The sequence below is a fragment of the Ictidomys tridecemlineatus genome, chromosome 16 (genome assembly GCF_052094955.1).
Source record: "Ictidomys tridecemlineatus isolate mIctTri1 chromosome 16, mIctTri1.hap1, whole genome shotgun sequence".
In the NCBI taxonomy this organism is placed as follows: domain Eukaryota; kingdom Metazoa; phylum Chordata; class Mammalia; order Rodentia; family Sciuridae; genus Ictidomys; species Ictidomys tridecemlineatus.
In genome coordinates, this window is record NC_135492.1 from 36,610,987 (window position 1) to 36,619,204 (window position 8,218).

Consider the following 8,218-nt stretch of genomic DNA (forward strand, 5'->3'; position numbering starts at 1 on the left):
TCACCACAGAGCCCCATCCGCAGCCCTTTTTAATTTTTTTTTTTTTTTTTTTTTTTTTTTACTTAGAGAAAGGCTCTTGATAAATTGCTGAGGGCCTCACACTAAGTGGCTGAGGCCGGCCTCCACCTTGCGATCCTCCTGCCTCAGCCTCCGGAGCTGCTGGGATTCCCTCTAAAATGTTTTTCATCCATGTGAACAACTTCTAAAATGTTTTAAGGAAACTCTACTCACCCAGATACATTTTTTTTCCCCAATGCGATACACACGTGCCGTGGACTACGATTTAGCCTTTAAAAGGAAAGAAATTCTTGACACAGGCTACGACAGACGAATCTTCAGGACATGCTGAATTCAAGAATCAATCACCAAAGGATAACTATGATGAGCTTCTGTTTCTCCAGGTTCCCCTAGCACAGGTCAATTCATACACAGAAAGTAGAACCGGGGTTCCTGGGTGTGGGGTGAGGAGGGAGAGATGGAGGGTTATTTTTTTAAGGAGTACTGATTGGGGGTGGTGGAGAAATTCTGGAAATGGATCCTGGCCATCGATGGCTGTTTGCTTGGTCAGTTTCACGATCCTATAATGAAACGCCTGAGATAAGTAAGTTAGAAAGACAACAGGTTTATTCTGGCCTAGAGTTTGGGAGCTTCCAGGCCATGACTGGGTAAACCAGATGCTTTGGGCCTCTAGTGGACATGGAGGTCACCCTCCATCCACTCCTGCAAGAGTCCAGGCCAGACCCCCATGCGGATGGCCCAGACTGGGGGGGTGGGGGACAGCCACCTGAAATGCACAGACCAAAAATGCACAGACCAAAGCAACACCAAACCGACACCTGAGCAGAAGGGGGACGGATCGTGCCATCTTTGGGACGCAGGACGCTAAAGATGACATCGATGGCACATCGGGCACTTCGTGCTCCTAAGTTTTATCTGGCAACGTGAACCTGGGCCATGCCCACTAAGGTCAACCAATCATTTTCTTTTTTTTTTTTTTTTGTCATTTTGCAACTTTAAAAGATCAAATAAAAGATCTGTTACCTTAAAAGGCCACCCAGCTCAGGCCTGAACCGGAGTCCACCATGGCACGCCCCAAAGCGCGGGAAGACCGTGCGCAGGCGCAGAGTGCTCCGGGAGGGGCGGGTGTGGAGGCGTGCGCAGGCGCAGACTGGCCCACGGGACTGGGTGGGCGCGAGGAAATGAGGGCGGGAAGGCACTGGGCAAGCGCAGAGCAGCCCGTGCGACTGGGTGCGAGGAAATCAGCACCGGAAGGCACTGCGCAAGCGCAGAGCAGCCTGTGGGACTGGATGGTTGAGGCGGAATCAGAGCGGGAAGGCATCTGCGCCAGCGAAGAGCAGCACGTGGGCCTGGGTGCGAAGAAGCAGCGCGGGAAGCCACTGCGGCAGCACAGAAGGGCCCACAAGACGAGGTTGGTGAGAGGAAATACTGGGGGAGGCCTGACGCAAGCGCAGAGCAGCCCCCGTGGGCCGGGGTGTGAGGAATCCACGCGAGAAGGCTCTGAGCAAGCGCAGAGCGGCCTGAGGGGGCTGGAGGGTGGCGCGGAATCAGAGCGGGAAGGCAGTGCGCAAGCGCAGAGCAGCACGTGGGTCTGGGTGCGCCGAATCGGAGCGGGAAGGCACTGCGCCAGCGCAGAGCAGCACGTGGTCCTGGGTGCGCAGAATCAGAGCGGGAAGGCCCTGCGCAAGCTCAGAGCAGCACGCGGGAATGTGGGTGTGAGGAATCAGCGCGGGAAGGGCACCGCGCAAGCGCAGAGCAGCCCGCCGGCCCGGATTGGTGGGAGGCATCCGTGCGGGAAGGCACTGCGCAAGCGCAGAACGTGCCGCGCAGCGGAAGCACGTGGCCTGGGGCCCCATCCACACCTGTCTTCCTAGAGTGGCGGCCAGCACCTTCCCGCCCTCCCTCCTTCCCGGCGGGGCGCTGGCCCTCACGCCGCCTTCCAGGACCGTCTATTTATATCTCTGGGCCCACACCGGCCCTTATTGGGCAGTGCGGCCCCTCACGCCCGGTGCAGGCCCGGCTCGGAGCGTCCGGCGACGTCCAGGCCAGGTCGCGGCGGTGCCATCACGGGCGGCCCCCGGCAGGGCAGCAGCTCGGTAAGTAGGGGCAGAGCTGGGGAAATGCGGGCCCCGTGGACAGGCCCAGCGTGCGCTGCAGCAGGGCCGGGAGCCGGGCGCCCTTGCACTTGGCAGGGTCCCCGCTGCTGGAAGGCCACCGCCCTTGGGTCGCCCTGGGGCCAGCTCCTGGCATCAGGCCTCGGCTGGGCACGGGCTTCCTCCTGGAGGTCACGGCCGCCCCGCCCGGGAGCTGCCTCCTAATCTACGGGGGTCGTTTTGCAGCCCCCCCCCCACTTAGGGGTGGGACGTGTCCTGGGGTCTGACTTGTGTCCTGCTGTCCTCCTGTCCTGGCAGTCATTCTAGAAGCGAGAAGAGTGCCTGGCGCTGGGAAATTTTTAAAAAAATAAATAAATAAAAATGAATGGTTCGTTTAAATTCAATCAACGTGGAATGTCTCCCAGGGCAACGCTCTTCACTCTAAAGCCAGGAAAATAATTGCCCCGCATTTTCCCCGCATGATTCTTAAGGGGAACTAATGAGCTATGGTGCATACTAAAGCCCTTTTTGCAAAGTAGCAAGCGCTGCGAGTTTGCAAAACACTGTGGACCCATCAAAGAAAAGAGGGAAACGTGTCCTATTTGTCTTTCTCGTGCCCTGTGCATCGTGTGGGGGGATGGATCATGGCTATTAAGTGAATCAAGTCTTTTTTTTTTTATTATTTATTTATTTATTTATTTATTTTTTGTATTTTTTAACCCTCTACCTTAGTGGGAGGCTCCAAAGTACATTTTGGGTGGTGCAAGAGTGATTTTCTACCAAGGCCTGCAAGTGTGGGATTGGGCGCAAGCAAATAAGGCAGAAATTAAACAGGATATGGGGCACTTAGGGTGTCAATGAGGGATCCCAAACAAGTGGCTGTAAAAATAATCAAAATGGTCCAGGGGCCAGAAATGCAGTAATCATAGGACACACTCAGGGTGGGATGCTAGGAACTGGGCAGTTGGAGAATGGACAGTCCATCTGCGAGGCAGCAGCTGGCTTTGGGGTGTTTACATGCTGTTGTCACTTGGGAATGAAGGGATCATAGTTGGATGATCTTTTGTTTTTTGTTTTTTTTTTTCTTTCAGTAGGTGCTGGAATGCTTCAACTTTGTGTGTTGACAACTCACTTAGACACACATGTGTACGCATGCGCACCTGCTGGTTAGCAGCCAGTTTGTGGTCCCTAGAATAAGGAAAAGCCAATGCAGGCTTTGCTGTTGCCTAAAAGTGAGGTCCAAATCTCAAAGAGCAGACGATGAATTTATTTTGGCGAATTAATTTTGAGAGTAGGAGTATAATGTACCTGTCATAAGGCATCAAGCTATAGGCAAGGAAATCAAGTTAATAATTCTGGATGATTTGTTTAACTTGGACAAAAGGATAGCACCTTGGATCGCTAAGCATGACTTATTTTTTATTTTTATTTTATTTTTTGGTACCAGGGATTGAACCCAGGGGCTCTTAGCCACTGAGTGAGTCACATCTCCAGCCCACTTTTTTAAAAAAAAATTTTTTTTTTTAGACAGGTTCTTGCTAAGTTGCTCCAGGCTTCACTGAGTTGCTGAGGCTGGCCTCCAACTTGCAATCCTCCTGCCTCAGCCTCCTGGGCTACTGGGATTATAGGTGTGTGCCACCGCACCCAGCAAGCAGGACTTTTCTATGTAGAGAGAAATCTTCATGATAGTGGTTTGCTGACACGCACTTAGGCCTTTGCAACAGGTCATCGTAAACCTGCAACCTGATTGATGCTCAACATAGCATTAATTTGATTGAACAAAACATGTTGAGTAACTCTTAATGGCTAGGTAGCATCACAGAGCCGTTAAGGATAAGAAAGTGATCAAGACATAGTCCTTTACCCTCCACCAGTTTCTCATTAAAAGGTGAGGGAGGCCGTGCATCAATAAATTATGTTTTGCAACATTTTTAAAATAAAAATACTATCATTTGGAGGCCGGTGAGGGTGGATAGGTTTTTATCCTTCCTGTGCCTAATTCTAAAAGATAGCAGTGCTTCATCTGTTTATTAAAAGCACTAACACCGTGGTATACATTTAAAATGGAAAACTCCAAGTTTCTCAATTTTCCTTTCCATAGGATTTTTTTTTTAATTAGAGCTTCATGTTATACATAGTAGTTGGGTTCACTCCAACAAACTCGTACATACATGGAATCTGATTTCAGTTTAGAATCCCCCTTTCCCTCCTGTCCTTCCTCCCCTCTCCCATTCTTCTCCCTATACTCTTTTTTTTTTTTTTTTGGCTTATCTGTTAATTCCTTTTGCTTTTCTATTAATTTATATTTGATTGGTTCTCCGTGCATAAAGGTGAAGTTTCCTGTATCCAATTTATCATATACACGTAACATGATTTTTCTTTCTCTCTCTTTTGGTACTGGGGATTGAACCCAGAGGCACTCAACCACTGAGCCACATCCCAAACCCTTTTTTGTATTTTATTTAGAGACAGGGTCTCGCTGAGTTGCTTAGGGCCTCATCAAGCCGGGCACGATGGTGCACACCTATAATCCCAGAAGATCAGGAGCCTGAGGCAGGAGGATCACAAGATGGAGGCCAGCCTCAGCAACTTAGTGAGACCCGAAGCCACTCAATGAGATGCTGTCTCTAAATAAAAATTTTAAAAGAGGCTGGGGTTGTGGCTCAGTGGTAGAACACTTGCCTAACATGTGAAGCCCTTGGTTTGATTCTCAGCACCACATATAAATAAATAAAGGTCCATCGACAAGTAAAAAATATTTTATAAAAAAGAAGAGTGCTGAGAAGGTGGCTTAGTGGTTAAGCATCTCTGGGTTCAATCCCTGGTCCCAAAGGGGGGAAAAATAATAATTATTATTCTTCATTCACATTCCACTCTCGCTATATGAATTCTTAAAACACAACTTTTTTGACTTTTTAATTTTGATATGATTCCAAACTTGCAGAAAAGTCCCAAGAATAATTCAAAAAGCTCCTACCTACCTTTACCGCCTTCACCAATAGTTTATTTTGTCAAAATTGACTGTTATCCTGTGTCATCCTGTTCTGTGTCAGACTTGTTGGACACAAAATGTCTTGGACACAAAATGTCTTGGACACAAAATGTCTTGTCCAGCCTGTGTCAGACCCCCATGTGGCTGAGATCCCCTGTGCCACCCGTTGATCTAGTCTGGTTTTTCCTATTGTGCAGAATTCTTTTGATGGAAATACTGTAGTCTGTCCTGTTAATGGATATTTAGGTGATCCGCACATTCTTGCTGCTATAAATTTAAACTAGTTTTATCTCCAGCCAAACATGGAGGAAATTTCATGGAAAAGAGGACTTGGCCGTGTGTTTAGAAAAAAAAAAAAAAAAACAACTGTAAAGATAATGCAAAGATGATAAAATCAGACAGTATGAAAGCAAAACATTTGTGGTATAAGGAAATTGCCATTTTTTTTTTTTTTTTTTTTTTTTTTTGCCCCACATTAAAATTTACAGCGGCCCGTTTCTCCGAACGCAATAGAATGGCCCTGGGTGTAACTGCATTTTGGACTGGCGAAGCAATCACGCTTTATTCTGTGGTTTGTATTTATCTCTGCTACTCATTTTTCCTCCATTATTATGGATACTATTATTGTGAATGCACCAGCCCAGTCCTCTAGAAATTGGAACAGAGAACGACTTCCCATTGATATCCCTGGGAACATTTCTACAATTTTCTTTTGCTGATAAAGGAGAATGCGCTCGCCTGCCCTCATTATGGGAAAAAAGTCGCTGTCAGCTCTCTGTGTAGGAGCCGTGTCTTTATCCGCAGTGCTTGGTACGTGTGCCCAAATATTCTTATGATTTGAAAAGTGTTTGTGCAGGTTTTACCAAGCAAAATTTTTTTTAATATGTATTTTCTAGTTATAGGTGGACACAGTATCTTGTATTTATGTGGTGCTGAGGATGGAACTCAGTGCCTCACACGTGCTAGGAGAGCGCTCTACCTCTGAGCTACGGCCCCAGCCCTACTGAGCAAATGACGTATGGTACGTGCCTGACCTTATTCAATTCTCCAAACTATTCCTTTTTTGGGGGTACCGTGGATTGAACCCAGGGGCCTTCGACCACTGAGCCCTGTCCCCAGCCCTATTTTGTATTTTATTTAGAGTCAGGGTCTCCCTGAGTTGCTGAGGGCCTTGCTAAGTGGCTGAGGCTGGCCTCCAACTCATGATCCTCCTGCCTCAGCCTCCCAAGCCTCTGGGATGACAGCCATGCACCACGGTACCCGGCTCTCCAAGCTTTCTTATAGAATCCTCAAAAGAAATTCCAGGCGAGAACAATTATAAGAAACATAATACTCTAAGTGGCATGAGCAGGGTCTCAAACCCAGACCTCAGTAGCCCCAGCCCAAATTCACGTGCCTGACCATGGCCACACTAACGTCCCTCATTCTAATGGCCAGGAATGTCCCTTTGTTGGGTGCTTGGATGCCAAGACTAATCTGGACACCCCCATTGTACAGATGACGGAAGAAGGTTTAGAAAGGCTTTTAAAAAATTCTTTTTTAATTACAGCAAACAGGCAGCTCATTTGGAGTTCATACCCAGAACTTTTTCATGTCGAGTCTCCCATGTGCCACGGTGATATGGGCCACGTAGATATACAGGAGACAAGGCTGAGATGTTTTTGAAGTCATAATGGTGACTGATTTAACTCCCCAGACATTCCTCGGGATTTCTATCTGTAAATTCATTTGATCTGCAAATCCATAGCAATTAGAGTAGCTTTCAGGAAGCCTTTTATAAAAGGCAGTTGGACGGGGCACAATGGCACACGTCTGTCATCCCAGTGGCTCAGGAGGCTGAGGCAGGAGGATGTCAAGTTGGAGGCCAGCCTCAACCACTCAGCGAGGCCCTAAGCAATTCAGTCTCTAAATCAAATAGAAAAAGGGCTGGGGACGGGGCTCAGTAGGTTATGGCCCTTGGGTTCAATCCCTGGTTTAAAAAAAAAAAAGAGAGAGAAACAGTTGGAAGATTCAGATACTTAATAAGCAGATGCCCAGTGAAAAAGTCCATCCATAACAATTTCTTCAGCGTGTTGCAACAGTTATTTCGGCTTTGTGGTCGATGTCTGTTGAAGCCTGTGTTTGAAACCAACTTGCTCCCTCCCAGGGCAGGATTTCTTCGAGAAATTGACTTACATTTGGGGAATCTGGGGACAACCAGATGATCCTTTCACAGCACCACCGAGCTCCTCAGCTGGGCTTCAGAGGACTGGAGATGAGTCACCCGCACAGGGGACAGGGGCCGGTCTTGCTCACAGTCTGGAGAATGGCTGTATTTATAACATCCACGCAGCGGTGGCAGCCTGCCACTTGTCATTGTGTAGCCCGGGAGCTGGGGGGGGGGGGGATGTCATCATTTTAAATGACTTTTCAAAACCCAAAGAATAACACCCCAGGCCCCTGAAAACAGAAGACGAAGACGGATGGAAGTGGGGTTCGGCTCCCCCCAGGTCTGCTTGATCCTGGCCGAGAGCCTTCATATGCATTTTACTAAGTCGGAGTGGATGGTGGGGGCCGAGGCCCTGTGGCCCACCCAGACCAAGGTCCTTACCGTCGGGTCCCCGTTTTCTGACCTTTGTGCTAGAGGAAGTGGTCAAGTGTGCAGAGAGAACTGGGTCAAAGGGTGGCAGCCGGTTCCCAGCCAGGGCACGTGGGGGAGGGACATCAGGGCCCGTTGCTTTTTTATCACAGAGAAACAAAGATAAGAGGTTTCTGTGGTTCTCATAAAACTTAAGACGGTCACAGCAGGGATACTGCATGTCACTACAGTGACCTCAGGCGACCTTCGCTAGTATTTCTGCACCAGAAGGGACTCTCTTTATGGGATGGGGGCGTAACAGGGGATTGAACTCAGGGGCACTTGACCACTGAACCACAATCGAGTTGGAAATAGAGGCCTTGAAGCTGCATTTTTAGTTTGGAGCTGTGCTGTTGACTGGTTTGAGTCGGGCTTGCTGTTCTTTATAATGAGGAGTCTTGCTATCCAGGCCTAGGGGTGCATTCCAGCGGCTTGGGAGGCTGAGGCAGGAGGATCGCGAGTTCAAAGGCAGCCTCAGCAACAGCGAGGCCCTAAGCA

General features: G+C 48.6%; 1 long non-coding RNA gene across 1 annotated transcript; it reads right to left on the minus strand.

Moving 5' to 3' along the window:
* Positions 1 to 6,625: 6,625 nt before the first annotated feature.
* On the minus strand, positions 6,626 to 7,875 carry LOC144371538 (uncharacterized). The gene is made up of 2 exons (XR_013431492.1): positions 7,716 to 7,875; positions 6,626 to 7,474 (listed from the first exon to the last, which is right to left on the minus strand). It is a non-coding gene; the product is annotated as an uncharacterized LOC144371538 (long non-coding RNA).
* Between the last annotated feature and the right edge of the window lie 343 nt (positions 7,876 to 8,218).